This window comes from Ambystoma mexicanum, chromosome 8, assembly GCF_040938575.1.
Source record: "Ambystoma mexicanum isolate Mex_15411 chromosome 8, UKY_AmexF1_1, whole genome shotgun sequence".
In the NCBI taxonomy this organism is placed as follows: domain Eukaryota; kingdom Metazoa; phylum Chordata; class Amphibia; order Caudata; family Ambystomatidae; genus Ambystoma; species Ambystoma mexicanum.
Window position 1 is genome coordinate 1,542,626,355 of NC_090929.1, and position 16,666 is coordinate 1,542,643,020.

Here is a 16,666-nt window from a genome sequence, read left to right on the forward strand (position 1 = left end):
GTAGCACGGTCAACCCTGCAAGGTTCCTAGCAGAAGTACTTGAGGAAGGAGATTATGCCCACGATTGTACGCAAATAACTGAAATGTACTCATGTACTAGAAAGGTTGAAGAAAACGCACTAGAGGGAGGTGAGCTCCTGTTCATTGATGGGTCATCAACTATCGACCAAAGGGATGGTATAAGGAGGACTGGGGCAGCAGTGGTAAAAATGATGGAGGTACCGGTGTGTGTGGCCATGAAATGTGTACAATTACCACAGCATTACTCCGCTCAAGCAGCGGAATTGATTGCACTGATCTTGGCGTTGAGGGAAAGCTTTGACAAACGAGTGACCATATACTCCGACAGCGCGTATGTCACATCCACTGTCCACTCAAGGCTGTCGAAATGGAGAAGAAGAGGGTTTAGGAGAGCTGATGGCACTCCAGTGCAACACGCCCTCCTATTGGCTGAACTAATTGAAGCAATATATGACCCCCAAGAATTAGCTTTGGTCAAATGCACCACCCACACCAATGGTGAAGACCACATCTCAAAAGGGAATGCAGCAGCAGACGCACATGCGAAGTATGCTGCATACTTTGGTGAGATATGGAACCCCCCAGAGTCACAGAGAGGGAGAGGGAGGGGAATGGCTAAGGAGATGTTGATAAGAGAAGGGTACACCCATCTCCCAGCCACACAGATTATGGAGCTACAAGCGGCTGCACCAATGGCCGAAAAGGAAATATGGGTAAAAAGAGGATGCACAATGTCACCAACCGACGCACTATGGCGCCAGGGTGACACTGGAAAGGTTGTAATACCATTGGCACTTTTGAACACCGCCCTGAGCCAACTACATTACCCAGCCCACACAGGCAAGGAAGTAATTGCAGCACGAATTAGGGAAGACTGGTTCTGCCCCGAGTTAAATTCTCATGTGTCAAATTTTATCAGCAATTGTCTCACATGTCAACAGTTTACGGCCGGCCACACTCTGAAGGTGATAAGAGGTACTATACCCCGGCCAGAGGGACCGTTCCGGCATCTCCATATTGACTATGTTGATATGATCAACGTATGTCAAGGAAATAGGTATATGATTGTAGTAGTATGCCCATTTTCAAGATGGATTGAAGCAGGGCCCTGTTCACACCCAGATGCATTTAGAGCAGCTAAATTCCTAGTGAGGGAGGTCTTCCCCAGTTGGGGAGTGTGTGAGGTATTAAGGTCAGACAATGGCCCACATTTCGCAAACGAAATGTTCCAGCACATTACATCCTTGCTGAACATCAAGCATAAATTTGCATGCGCATACCACCCACAGGCCAACGGTTTATGTGAACGCCTGAATGGCCTACTAAAGGAGGCAATTGCAAAGATACAGCAAACAACAAAGAAGAGTTGGTTGTATTGCCTTCCATTAGCCCTATTTGAGCTAAGGAATAGACCAGGGTCCGACCACCACCTCACCCCTCACGAGGTGGTTACCGGACGTCAAATGCGCCTTCCCCTAACGCCAACATCAAGAGCATTTAGCGACCACGAGAGTACTGCAAGTGTTCTTGGTGATGAAATGTACCAATATGTGTCTTCTTTGATTACTAGTGTAGTGTTTGTGTCTCAACAGCTCGAGCGCACGCGGGGCGGGTCTAACAGCAATCAACAAGAAGACGTGGATAAAGAATTGGAAAAGGAAAGACTGTGTAAAGTTGCTAAAGGTGACCACGTACTACTTCGCAATTTCAACAGAAAGTGGAACAGTCCACGATTCACTGGCCCCCATCTGGTAGAGGAGGTATCAACGAGAGCAGTAAAGCTACAGGACAAACGTGCCTGGAACCACCTACACGACGTAAAGATCTACAAACTCCAGACCCGCCCCAGCGCCACCGACAGGGCCTCTGGAAGAACAACGACAGCGTCACCAACGGAGGAAGAGACTTCTACCACAACTAACGGCCTAAGTGTCCCTATACCCTGCCACCCCCCAGATTCCCCAGAGACAACTATTAGGAAAGAAAGGGGTCATCGCCATACCGCCCACCCCATGGTTACACGATCAAAGGGTAAAGAGACTTCTGCCAGCTGAACCCCAAACCCTCTGCCCATTGACCCCCTGCCCACTGTAGTAACAATTGAACTGAAGGACACTGTTTTGCACATATACACATGTAAACACCTGAATGTTCTCTTTCTTTTCTCTCGCACATGCAGGTAAAGCGTATTATTGTACTGTTAAGAAAGTAGATAACTAACCAACTCACTGCCCAGGAGTAGATGGTACCCTCAGACGATAATTACCTGGAAGAATTGTAACACCAATTTGTGTAACGCTCACCTGATTCTCGCAGAGGCGCCGGTCTTGACTGGGCGACTACCGTATCTTCAAAGGTGATGTGTAGCACCCGGTTGGCTCTGCAGATAGAAAATATGGGGTTAATTAACTGGGGTTATTGGGGTGTCCCTATCTCTTTCCTCTTCTCCTCTCCTGTAGACCCCCAAAGGTTAACGCTCTCACCTTAGGTAAGTGAATGCCGATCTCTCCATCTGCCTCGGGGCAGGGTGCTGTAACCAGTTTCTTCACTGGATAGGTAGCGCAGGCCTCTTGACTTCAGAGGACTGCTGTCCGTCGTTTACTGCACGAACGGTAAGTTTCGAGTCATTCAAATGTCTTTAAAGTCTTTAGTAATGATGTCTCTTTTTTTGCAGGGTTCCGGCGATGGCGGATGACGGGCTGAAGTGAGTTGAAGATGGAGCCCGTGTGATGAATAGAAGCGCCTGGAAGCACGTAAGTAAGCGCTTGTTGCCTGCTTCACTATGCGCTCTAACTGTCTTTTTATTTTGCAGGTACGAGTTCGGAGCGGCTGCAGGGTGCCGGAATACCCACTGGATTAGATGTGGAAAGGAGTAATGGCACGTGAGTATTAAAGTTCCCCAATGTCTTTAAACGCACCTTGTTTTGTCTTTCAGATGCGGGATGCAGCGCCGAAGGCCTCCGGAGCGTGCAAAGAGTTGGTAAACTTTTGTCTTTCAGATGCCGGAATGCTAACCTGTTCTTTCTTGTCTTTATAGGTGTTGCTGAAGACTGGATTCAGGATGGTAAGCCTTTGCCTTTCAGATGCCGGAATGCTAACCTGTTCTTTCTTGTCTTTATAGGTGTTGCTGAAGACTGGATTCAGGATGGTAAGCCTTTTTCCTTAGGCCCAGGACCGGATGCAGAAGACACGATGAGCGTTCTGCTGCAGAGGTTGCAGAATAACGCAAAGCAAGATTCATCCACCGGGTGTGGTTTAAATAGCCTCCTGTAGTGCTTAGGTGTCTCCTTCCACAGCCACGCCTAAGTAATAAAAGAGTTCCTGGTAAGAAAAGAGTTCCTGCCTTCCAGAAGAGTTCCAGTGTTCTGAATCTAGGGAGTGGCTCCAGCCCCACCCAACAGGAAAAGTAGTTCCAAACAGAAGAGGATCAGAGGCTCAACTGGCAGGCAAGTAAGCAGCATGGTCTGCTGAAGGTAAGTCCACCCAAGCATTATGAGCCCGGCGCTTCCAGCGCTGGGACTGGGCATATTTATGAGCCTGGTGCCACTGGCGCCAGGACTGGGTCCAAAAGGTCCCAATTGGGACTTGTTGGCACTCGGAACCTGGGTTATGGATCTGCTTCCAAGGGAGTTGGGAAAACCCTGACCTTTTGGAAGCAGAGATCATGACAGTACCCCCCCTCAAGGCCCCTCCCAAACCGGGCTTCTCCGGGGGTTTTGGCTTGTCAGGAAATGTTCGGTGAAATCTTTTGATTAGGCGAGGAGCGTGGACATATTCAGCAGGTTCCCAGGATCTCTCTTGGGGGCCGTAGCCTTTCCAGTCAATTAGGTAGAATAGTTTAGATTTGGAGATCTTGGAGTCCAGAATGCTTTTGACTTCAAACTCGAGTTCTCCATCCACTAGGATAGGTTTTGGAGATTTGGTTAGTTGGGTTTGAGGTTGCACGGGTTTTAATAGAGAGACGTGGAAGACCGGATGTATCTTCATGTGCGGGGGCAAGTCCAACTTGACCGCTACTGGGTTTACTATGGTAGTGATGGAATAGGGACCAAGGTATCTTGGGTTGAATGTGCGTGGCCCTTTTAGAGATAGATATTTGGTGGATAACCAGACTTGATCCCCTACTTGATAGTGAGGGGCTTCCTTCCGATGTTGATCTGCTCCTTTCTTGTATTGTTCTTTAGCCCTTTGAAGGTGAGAAACAGCTTCCTTAAAGGCTTGGGTGATTGTAGGATGCAGGTAGTCTACTGCTGGTGTTTCAAGATCTTGGAGGGGATCCAACTCCGAGGTTCGAGGGTGACTGCCGTAGAAAAGAAAAAACGGGGTTTTCCCAGTTCCCGAATGGACAGAGTTATTGTAGGCATACTCGGCTATCCAAAGGATATCTTTCCAAGTTTTTTCAGTTTGTTGCAGCATGCAGCGTAAATACTGTTCCAGAGTTTGATTGGTCCTCTCGGTTTGTCCGTCGGTCTGAGGGTGGTGACTGGTCGATAGTCTCACATCAATTTGAGCCGACCGACAGCAACTTCGCCAAAAATGAGAAATAAATTGACTACCTCGATCCGAAATTAGAACCGAAGGAAAACCGTGCAGTCGGACGATGTTTTCGAGAAATTCTCGGGCCAGAGTTGCTGCTGTTGGCAAGCCTTTGAGCGGAATGAAATGCGCCATCTTGGAGAATAAGTCCACGATTACTAGAATCGTATTGTATCCGGAGCATGGAGGTAGATCGGTGATGAAGTCCATAGAAAGCGTATGCCAAGGGCGAGGTGGGATGTCAATAGGGCGTAAGAGGCCTGCGGGTCTTTCCTTTTGACTCTTGTTTTGGGCGCATACTCCACAGGACATTATAAAGTCTCTGATATCTTTTTTCCAAGACGGCCACCAGAAGTAGCGCTTGATCTTTTCTGAGGTCTTGGCTATACCGGGATGACCTTCCATTAAAGAGTCGTGATAACAAGAGATTACTTTTTTCTGTAAATCTGTGCTGGGTAGGTATAATCGTTCTTGGAAATACAATAAGTTGTCCTTTACTGCAAAGTCCTTTCCCTGCAGATGCCAATTCTGTATGTCTGCTGGAGTTACAAGTTGCCTGGCTTTATCCTTAACTTCCTCTATGGATTCTGTGGCGACTACACCCAGAATTCTTTGTTCGGGAATGATTGGTACAGGTTTAGGGTTGACCAAGTGTTCTTCCACTCCCATCCGAGAAAGGGCATCGGCTTTACCGTTCTTTGTACCAGGTCGATAGGTAATTATGAAGTCAAACTCGGCAAAGAATAATGCCCAACGGAGTTGTCTAGAGGATTGGGCTTTTGCGGTCTTCAAATATTGCAGGTTTCGGTGATCCGTAATCACAGTAACGGTGTGTCGGGCCCCCAGCAGATAATGCCGCCAAGCCTTAAAGGCAGACTTGATAGCCAGAAGTTCCTTGTCAGTAATCGTGTAATTGATTTCAGGAGGCGAGAATTTGCGGGACCAAAATGCCACGGGATGCAACTGATTGGTTACCGGGTCCTTTTGTGATAGAACTGCCCCCATGGCAAGGCTTGAAGCATCAGTTTCCACGATGTAGGGGAGTTCGGGGCGAGGGTGTTTTAAGATTGGTGCAGAGATAAATTTAGTCTTCAAATCCTGGAAAGCTTGTTCCGCCTCGGTAGACCATTCAAAACATTTGTTTTTCTTTAACAAGGCAGTGATGGGCTGGACTATTCGAGAGAATTCGGGGATAAACCTGCGGTAAAAGTTAGCGAAGCCTAACATGCTTTGCACACCTTTTACGGAGGATGGTGATGGCCATTTGAGAACTGCATCGACCTTCTTTGAATCCATACGCACTCCGCCAGGTGATAATATGAATCCCAAGAATTCAACTTCAGTCACGTTGAAAACACATTTTTCCAACTTAGCGAAAAGTTTGTGTTGACGCAATCTTTCGAGGACCATTTTCACGTGTTTCCGATGTTCAGATTCCGATGAAGAATAAACGAGGATGTCGTCAATGTAAACAACAACACATACATCTATGAGCTCTCTGAGGACATCGTTCATAAAATATTGAAAGGCGGCCGGGGCATTGCAAAGTCCGAAGGGCATGACCTGATATTCAAATAGCCCATACTTGGTGCGGAAGGCCGTCTTCCATTCATCGCCCTCTTTTACTCGTACCAAGTGGTAAGCTCCTCTAAGATCCAGATTTGTATATATGCATGCTTTTCTGACTTGGTCCAGGAGTTCAGGGATCAAAGGTAACGGATATCTATTCTTAACGGTGATCTGGTTCAGGGAGCGATAATCGATACAAGTTCTAAGGTCTCCTTCCTTTTTTGGAACGAAGAACAAAGCTGAAGAAGCAGGGGACTTGGAAGGACGAATAAACCCATTTGCCAGGTATTGATCCAGGTATTGTCGAAGGTGAAGGTTCTCAGGCTCGGTGAGGGCATAAATTCTACTACAAGGAGGAGTAGATCCAGGTATCAGGTCTATCTGGCAGTCATAAGACCTATGAGGAGGTAGAGAGTTAGCCTGATCCTTCCGGAAAACATCTTGGTATTCTAGGTATTCGGAGGTAACTGGGGAGTCTCTGAAGAAATTGCGGCCAGTGCAACACCAGGTGGAGGGTGACAAGTAGAGACACATTCTGGAAACTGGACCGTTCTTGCTCGCCAATCGATCAGAGGATTGTGTTTCTCTAACCAAGGTATTCCTAGAATAATCTGAAACTGAGGGGCCTTGATCACATCGAACACGATCTTCTCATGGTGTCCATCTTGACTTACTAGCGTCACCTCTTGAGTGGTATGCGTTACTGGCCCGGAGGCTATCTCCGTACCATCCACCGTAGTAATGACGTCCTTTACAGCCTTGGGACAAAGAGTTAGATTCATCCTCAAAACCATTTCATGATCCACATAATTGCCGATGGCACCACTGTCGACGTAAGCTTCAATTGCATGTAATCGATCCGGATTATCAGGGCTAATGAGGACCATAGGTATCACGAAATGCGAGGTCACGGAACTGGTTTTCACGCTCGGCAAGAGGACCTCTATTCTTGTCGGGCGAGGTCGTTTCCCTGCTCAGAGTTTGTAACTTTGGTAACTGCAGCTCCTACTGCCTTCCTGGCAGGTTTCACCGGACAGTCTCGAAGAAAGTGCCCTGAGTTTCCGCAATATAGGCATAATTGCAACTGTTTCCTCCTTTCCCGCTCCCTTTGTGTTAGAGGACCTTTCAGACCCCCTATTTGCATGGGTTCCCCGGAGTCTACTCCTTTGGAAGGAGTTGGCGGTTTGGAAAAAACTCGAGCATCAAACTTGGAACGATCGGCCTTCCTGTTCTGCAGCCTGTGATCTATTTGAACGACCAAGTCTATATAATCCGAACAGTCTTGTGGGGGATTCACTACTTGGGCTAAAACGTCTTTGAGCTCTCCACGTAGACCTCTATAAAACAGCGTAATCCTTTTGTCCTCAGGCCATTGAGTTTCCACTATTAGTCTATTGAAAGATGCAATATAAGCCAAAAGGTCTTGATTACCCTGTCGCAACGAAAGAAGCTCATTGTCCAAGGCCTGCCCCTGTGAATGTCTTGCGAACAGTTTTTCCATACTAAGCTGAAAGGCTTGAAAATCATGGAGAACCGGATCATCTTGATTAACTAGAGGGATCGACCAGTCTGCCGCATTGCCACTAAGGTACGAAAGTACAAAAGCTACTTTTGCTTGATCAGTTGGAAAGGCTGCTGGCCGGCATAAGAAGTGCAACCGGCACTGATTGATAAATACTGCAAACCTCTTTGGGTCACCAGAAAATCGTTCGGGCGGAGCCAGAGGTACATTCCCAGGTAGGTTGATCTGCACTGGATTCATAGAGGATGTTGAAGGAAGATTTGCCCCTGATGCGGGTAACGGGGTCTGTCCGGCTTGTGACTGTAGCACTTGTCTAGCAAGATTGTCTGTTCTCTCCTTGGAAATAATTAGTTCCCTTCTTAGAGCATTCGTTTCCTGACGAGCTGCATGCACTTCTGCCCTTAGTTCCCCAAGTAACCGGGCTAGGGGGTCAGTATCCGAGGTTTCCATAGCGCCTGGGTGAGAGTTTTGCGGTAGGCTTTGCGTTCTGTAACGCTCACCTGATTCTCGCAGAGGCGCCGGTCTTGACTGGGCGACTACCGTATCTTCAAAGGTGATGTGTAGCACCCGGTTGGCTCTTTGGGCTGGACCTCTGTGCACTGTATGCCTGACGTGTAGAGTAAGATGTCTGCAGATAGAAAATATGGGGTTAATGAACTGGGGTTATTGGGGTGTCCCTATCTCTTTCCTCTTCTCCTCTCCTGTAGACCCCCAAAGGTTAACGCTCTCACCTTAGGTAAGTGAATGCCGAGCTCTCCATCTGCCTCGGGGCAGGGTGCTGTAACCAGTTTCTTCACTGGATAGGTAGCGCAGGCCTCTTGACTTCAGAGGACTGCTGTCCGTCGTTTACTGCACGAACGGTAAGTTTCGAGTCATTCAAATGTCTTTAAAGTCTTTAGTAATGATGTCTCTTGTTTTGCAGGGTTCCGGCGATGGCGGATGACGGGCTGAAGTGAGTTGAAGATGGAGCCCGTGTGATGAATAGAAGCGCCTGGAAGCACATAAGTAAGCGCTTGTTGCCTGCTTCACTATGCGCTCTAACTGTCTTTTTATTTTGCAGGTACGAGTTCGGAGCGGCTGCAGGGTGCCGGAATACCCACTGGATTAGATGTGGAAAGGAGTAATGGCACGTGAGTATTAAAGTTCCCCAATGTCTTTAAACGCACCTTGTTTTGTCTTTCAGATGCGGGATGCAGCGCCGAAGGCCTCCGGAGCGTGCAAAGAGTTGGTAAACTTTTGTCTTTCAGATGCCGGAATGCTAACCTGTTCTTTCTTGTCTTTATAGGTGTTGCTGAAGACTGGATTCAGGATGGTAAGCCTTTGCCTTTCAGATGCCGGAATGCTAACCTGTTCTTTCTTGTCTTTATAGGTGTTGCTGAAGACTGGATTCAGGATGGTAAGCCTTTTTCCTTAGGCCCAGGACCGGATGCAGAAGACACGATGAGCGTTCTGCTGCAGAGGTTGCAGAATAACGCAAAGCAAGATTCATCCACCGGGTGTGGTTTAAATAGCCTCCTGTAGTGCTTAGGTGTCTCCTTCCACAGCCACGCCTAAGTAAGAAAAGAGTTCCTGGTAAGAAAAGAGTTCCTGCCTTCCAGAAGAGTTCCAGTGTTCTGAATCTAGGGAGTGGCTCCAGCCCCACCCAACAGGAAAAGTAGTTCCAAACAGAAGAGGATCAGAGGCTCAACTGGCAGGCAAGTAAGCAGCATGGTCTGCTGAAGGTAAGTCCACCCAAGCATTATGAGCCCGGCGCTTCCAGCTTTGGGACTGGGCATATTTATGAGCCTGGTGCCACTGGCGCCAGGACTGGGTCCAAAAGGTCCCAATTGGGACTTGTTGGCACTCGGAACCTGGGTTATGGATCTGCTTCCAAGGGAGTTGGGAAAACCCTGACCTTTTGGAAGCAGAGATCATGACAATTTGTATATGAAGTAAAAAGGCCAACGTACCTGAAAAAAAGGAGGGTACGTGTCTACTACACAGCATTCCTCTTGGCCATAGAACATTCAATGCCTCACCTCCAACCATACTTGCCTGCTCTGAGAGATAGATCGCTCAGATTGGCGTTGGAACAGCTCTTCGCCTGGGCACTGAATGACTACTTGATAGGGAGAGCTTAATAACAATAACTAACCTTAATAACGAGCATATTAAGAATTTTCAGGCGGGCAACTGTAATGTCGCAAGAATAAGCTGCCGGACTGCAGCAAGGTAAGAGCAAAATGCCGGTGAAATTAGCATTTGTAATAAAATTGATAGGGATTTTAATGGTCACCGGGTTCTTGGCTGCCTCTGTATGGCAGTACAGCTATGCTATTGATATTATTGCTGTACCCAAACCTAATATACCCCCACCCCCTGCTGCAACAGGTGTTATGTCAGGTGGTACTAGTAAAATCCCACACAAGGAAAATAGAGTTAAACGCAGCACATACTCAGATAATAAAGGCATTGACAACTATGTACAAGATTCAGCACACGTCTCTAACAACATGTGGTACCAACACATGACCAAAACAGGCAAGCAGACAACAGAAGACAGCTGCTACGTTTGCTCATTGATCCCATACGCCATGAGCGCTTCTCGAACATTTGTTGCTACGGAGATAGATGGAAAAATAGCACGATGTATAATATACCTGGCACTGTTCCAGACGAAAGGAAGATTTCAAGGGACAGTGGTGCATCTGGTGTGGAAAACACGAGATACATATCCATATGAAAACAACTTCCTCAAGACTTATTTGAGTTACCACAAGAGCAGTTTACATGCTGAAGGATTCAAATACATAACAAGTGGTCCTGAAAAAGGAGAAACAAAGAAGGTAACACTGCAGTATCTACCATGTGATTGGTACACCACTGAAGTCCCTGGTAAAAACGGATGTTGGGAAAGACCACTGATGATAATAACAGGGAAGGTGGACATGGACAACAAATGGGACATAGGAGTGGTTGGCAGCAACATGGTAACTAGAGAAAATATTTCAACGATTGATGGACATAACCATAGATGTTGGATGACTTGGATCAAGTACGTACCCATGCTCACGTGGATGGAGAAGGATGAAGACCCAATAACAATACTGCCATTAACTGCGCCTAAGGTATGCTACCAACATAAAGGAGAGGTGGATGTAGGATACAATACCAACTGTGAAAGCGTGATGGAGTTACCTGAGGGGGGAGCAGGAACAGCAGTAGTAATGGACCATTATTGGGCCTGCGGAGACAAGGCGTATCACACACTGCCCCCTTTGTGGAATGGTGTATGCACTATAGTACACGTTAATGTACCATCACTAGTGGTACCCCAGAAGCATGTGAATATGGCGAATTTCCCCAAGATGGATGAAGGAAACAAAAGGAAGAAGAGATCGGCACAGCCTCGGAAAGGGCCAGAGAACAGACGCAACGGCAACAACACTGTCCTCAACAGAAGGAAAAGACAAGGAGAACCTCTGACAGGAAATTACCTGTGGGGAAGGTCGGAAACAGCACTGACCTCAATACCGCCGGAACACAGACTATTCAGCAGAGCAGCTATGTTCTTCTCCTCAATAATACATCCTGGAGACTGCAGGCTTATGCAAACGCAAAATGGCTCCAGATAACTAGGTGGGAACTAATGATGACAATTAACTCTACAGTAAATGGATTCAACGCAATAAAAGAGGAATTGCGAGCAGTAAGAATGGTTGCACTACAGAACAGATATGTACTGGACCTCCTCACAGCAATGGAAGGAGGCGTTTGCGCAAAGATAGGGCAATCATGCTGCACATTCATTTCTGCTAACGATGCTGACAATGGTACACTCACGGAAGCTGTCTCACAATTGGCCCAGATGCACTCAAAAATGATGGATGAAAGTAAAGGTGTGAAAAAAGATGAGAGCTGGTTTTCAATATTATGGTCATGGATGCCATCTTGGCTGTCAGATGGACTGAAGATTATAGTTGGATGCACTATTCTGGCTGGAGCTACACTGATCATAATAAGATTTTGGAAAGCCCGGAAGGCACGCACCACAGACGAGATGATCGAAATGGTTGGTATACACCTCTTGATGCCAACAGATGACGGCCAACACACAGGCACAATCATAAAAGAGAGAGAGAAGTTGCACAGCCAGATCATCACCAACCACCTGGACCCACTATCTGTGAAGCTCGAGAACCCAAGAAACCCCAGGAGCTACATAGGGAAATGGGTATACTGCACTCCTGGAGGAACCTGTGAATATATGTATTGGTCATTTGAAGACCATGTTAACCACTATGGACATTTGGGAGGAATAACTAAAATATGGAGAGTAAGAGGAGATAAAGAAAAGGATATGTTTGTGGTCGACAAGTCGACCAGAGGGGGGACTGAAGTGGGAGAATGGAAGACCAGGCTCCCGCCCTTCCCCTCTCGCGCTTGGCCTAGAGGATCACGGCCCAGACACCCGCCACGAGAGGAGTTTGCCTATCTACCAGACGACCAAATACCCTGGTACAGGAACATACGGATGTGCCCATCTACCTGCCCAGCAGCCCGCCCTGTCCATGCCGACACCTGCGGCACGGACCAACTCGACTAAACCTACACGTCGTTAGAGATGCCATGACGACCTAGCCAACGGTCAGCACACCTGTGCAAATATACACACCGGACACTCCCGCACCAATCTACACGAAGAATATACTCAGTGCTATGACGCAGGCGACAGACATACTCACGGACGTACATCTTTATTATTTTCCACATAGGCTCTCAAAATGCAGAAACGCAAGACGCATCATGAACTTATATAAAAAGGCTTGCTCACGCTTCTTCTAAGAGCCATGTACCATAATGAAGAATATAACAGGGACACGATACTGAGGATAAAGCAATATGATACCGTAACCTAAAGCGCCCTGCATCAAACGGTTCCACCTATGCACCAGGTCCAAGTAGGCCGCAGGCAAAAGCTTCCATGAACATTGAATGAGCAAGAACTGGGTTGCTGACCCTGCAAAATGAGCCCGGCGAAAGCACACCGCCAAGGGCACGATGTTGCAATCTCGCACGCTGCAAGCCAACGCCAAGGTCGCACCTGCAAGATAAACCAGGCACACAGTAGGAAAAACAATATTAATTGTGTTGAATTTTGCCTCAAACACGGTCCCACCTCACGTGACAAAGCCAAACCTGACAAGATGCCAAGCCCAGGAGGAAGGAGACGCCTGAATCCCACGTTTCAAGACACAGGCAGATACAATTAAAAGACTCATTGGACATCTGCAGCAGTGGGAGTAGTCGACCTCCCAACATATGAATAAATCCTCACATTGTTTACACCTACCCATATTAAAACATTGTTGCAAATAACAGGTGCACCGCGAGCTGGGAACAGCGATAGTCCCAGACTGGGAGGCTCGCGAGCGGACCAATTAGAACATGGGGTTCTTATCACTGACGCCATTCACATTGACCAATCCTCAGAGGTCTTCATGTAACAATTTTCATGTATCAAATTGAAGGGACAGCCCAGGTATACCACCTGACTAACCCTCAACCACTAATACCGTTCTCTATATGTATGCTATAATAGCCCTACCACTCGAGTAACCAATCCAGAGTGGAGATAGGTTTTTTGCTAAACTTTCCAAGTGACGCAAGTAGCGCGTCATACTAAGGTAAAAAGGGCCTGTGAGCCCCGCGATTGTGTGTGTGTCAGGACGGACGCGTACGCTCCTTGACCCATCCCTTCCGTTTTGTCTAATAAACAGCAGAGTCACCTTGCTTCTTGCGTGTGTCTCATACTCTATCTCTTTTGGGATATACGGGAGGAGTTGGGGCCTCCCTGCCCGGAGGTCTACGGACGGCCCGGCCGACCCCGGCAGAATTTCCCCCCGACACCTTTCTTCATGTCAGATATTATTACTGTCTTGTTGCACCTCCTTGCTTCCCCATGTTCACTTTTCCTTCCCCATGGAAGCACAGTTTGTGCGGTATTTCTTTTTGTGTTTTTTTAGGCTTTTCCAGTGCTGTAATCCATGTTAGTTTAGTGACGTGCTGTGACCAGATGGGGGTCGCACACTCCGTTTATCCATTGGAACCCGTCCTCAGCTAGTCCCCGGAGTGCTTCTGCTTTGTATTCAATAGTTTCATTGGGCCTCATTACGACCCTGGCGGAAATCGTGGCGCCAAATGCACCATGGAGCACGGCGGAAAGCTGCCGATAGCGCCATGGGGGTTGGCGGATTTACCGCCCCATTCCGAGGTTGGCGGGGCGGTAAATCCCCATTCCCCATTTTACCCTTCCCCATTCGCATTTTTGCCCCATAGGGTATAATGGGAGTGGGGAAGGCGTTAATTACGCCACCGTAAAATACGGTGGCGTAATTAACAACAAGGTCCCGTAGCGCCATGGATTTCTCCGCCCGGAAAAACCAGGCGGAAAACGCTCCATGGCGCTACGGGAACTCGTAGTGGGGCGGACGGGTCCGCCGCGAATACCGCTGGCGTAAACCCACTCCGCCAGGGTCGTAATGAGGCCCATTGTGCCCTTTGTTTTCTGCATACCTCGTCCCTTTTATGACAAGAAATGGCTCTCTGAGGCAGAATACTCCTTGACGCCGGCTCGTGCATGTTCTCTCACTCTCCAGTCGTCCTAGGCTGATGGTGTGTGCCTGGAAGGTGCTTTCTATCCTACATAGAACTAAATGAATTAAACATTGTGCCTCCGACAAGGGCACTTCCTGGGGTACCAACATTTACGGTTTCCCTGATGCATGTGCTATGAGTGAACAGACATAGCAGCTTATATTTGTTGCTTGCTTTGCCGTGGCACTCATGTCTGAATACCATTTGTTAGATTGATCAGGGTGGCGGGGGTCTTCTATTTCATCTAACCCCAGGTCATGATAAATGTCGTAACTTTTCCCTCCCGCCCCCCTTTTCCTTCTCCTTCTGCCTCCCTCCTTGTAGCTTCTCACTTTTTGGAAATATATTGGGAACATTCCAGCCCAGACAGTGTCATTGCTGTTTAATATGGCATGTGTATACTCATTAATAGCAGCAGCGTAATATGAGGTAGGTTCTATGGCTGTCTGTGCATGCATACTTGTGTTGGCTAGGTTGCTCAGCCAATAATAGTCGCCATCATATTCATTCAATTCATAATCATTACTCATATTTATGCCAGGATGTGACAAGGAGACAATTGTTGGACCTGCAGCGGCGTGTTCTGAAGGTTGTGTTACATTTGTACCGTTAATACCACTGTTATATGTTTTTCCCCACATTTTCTTTACTCCAGTCCATATTAGGTTGGAACTTTGTCGTATCAGATTTCCCCTGATCCCCCATTTGTGCATGTCATTAACTATAGATAAGAGAGTATAGTACCGGGCCATGAAAAACAACATCACTGAAAACAAAACTGCAGCACATTTCAAAACGCATTCAACATTGCTAAACCTTTTTGCCCTAATGGCGTCCCTATCACTATCTAACATTAATGTATTCTCTGTGATTGCACTTCGTTGGGTCATTTGTCACCTGGAGGGGTGATAAACATTTGTTAAGTCACCAGAATATGTACATATATATATATATATTTACATTTCATGTTTACTCATTACTTCCGTTTCCTATTGCTTGTTTTTTGTTATACATTCGTTTCAATTATGTCCACTGTTTTAGTCACTTTATAGCAGGAGAGAGAGAGATATAGTGATGAAAAGAGAATGAAAGGAAGAAGGATACGGACATAGGGCATGGCAAATCAGAGGGCGCATCATTACTTTCGCCCTTTACAGTTTTTTTTCTTTACATTAAATCACATTGGCCCTCATTACGACCCTGGCGGAATTCGCGGTGCTAAATGCACCGCGGAGCACGGCGGAAAGCTGCCGATAGCGCCATGGGGGTTGGCGGATTTTCCACCCCATGCCGACCTTGGCGGAGCGGTAAATCCCCAATCCCCATTTTGCCCTTCCCTATTCCCATTCTTGCCCCATAGGGTATAATGGGAGTGGGGAAGGCGTTAATTACGCCACCGTAAAGTACGGTGGCGTAATTAACAACGAGGTCCCTTAGCGCCATGGATTTCTCCGCCCGGTAAAACCAGGCGGAGAAAGGCTCCATGGCGCTACGGGAACTCGTAGTAGGGCGGACGGGTCCGCCACGATTACCGCTGGCGGTAACCCACTCCGCCAGGGTCGTAATGAGGGCCATTGTCTTTGTTTCTCAGCCTAATTTGTAGTACCACTTGCACATTCCTGTTCGCTCTGAGAGAGTACACTATCGCGTGCCCTCCTCACATCTGAGAGGTGCACCCAATATTTCAGTCCCTTAACTTTCACTGCAGTGGGCGTACTATCGATGACTTCGTAGGGGCCATGAAACCTCAGTGAATTCCATCTCCTCACAAAACTTCTCACGTATACCTGTGCTCCTGGCATCAGTGGTCCACTTGGCCTGTCTGCAGCTGGTGTGGTAGTGTCAGTTGTCACATTTTTAGTAAAAGGCAGTGCTATTTGTCGCGCTATGCTGCATACTGTGCGCGTCAGCTGAGTTAAGTATTCCTTAAATTCTTCCCCCAGCACTGTGGCAGCCCTGTGTGCGTCTGATGCTCTCCTAATCGGGGAGAGTGGTGTGTGTATTTGCCTCCCAGTCACAATTTCATGGGGGCTCAGAAGGTGGTCCTTGCATGGTTGCGTTCTGAGTTGGAACAGTGCTAGGGGCAAGCAATATACACAGTTTTTCTTTAATGTATTACACAACTTAGATAATTTACTCTTGAGCAGGCCGTTGATCTTTTCTACCATCCCATTAGCAATCGGATGATAAATGGAGCACAGTTTGTGCTTTGCCCCCAAGAGTGACGTCACTTTCTTGAAGAGGTCATTCACAAAGTGTGTGCCCTTCGCGTCTGGGTGGGGACATGGACCCGCCTCCACCCACCTTGAAAAGGGACATACCACCACAATTCGATACCTTGCTCCGTTACATCTCTCTCCCATGTCGGTGTAGTCTATGTGG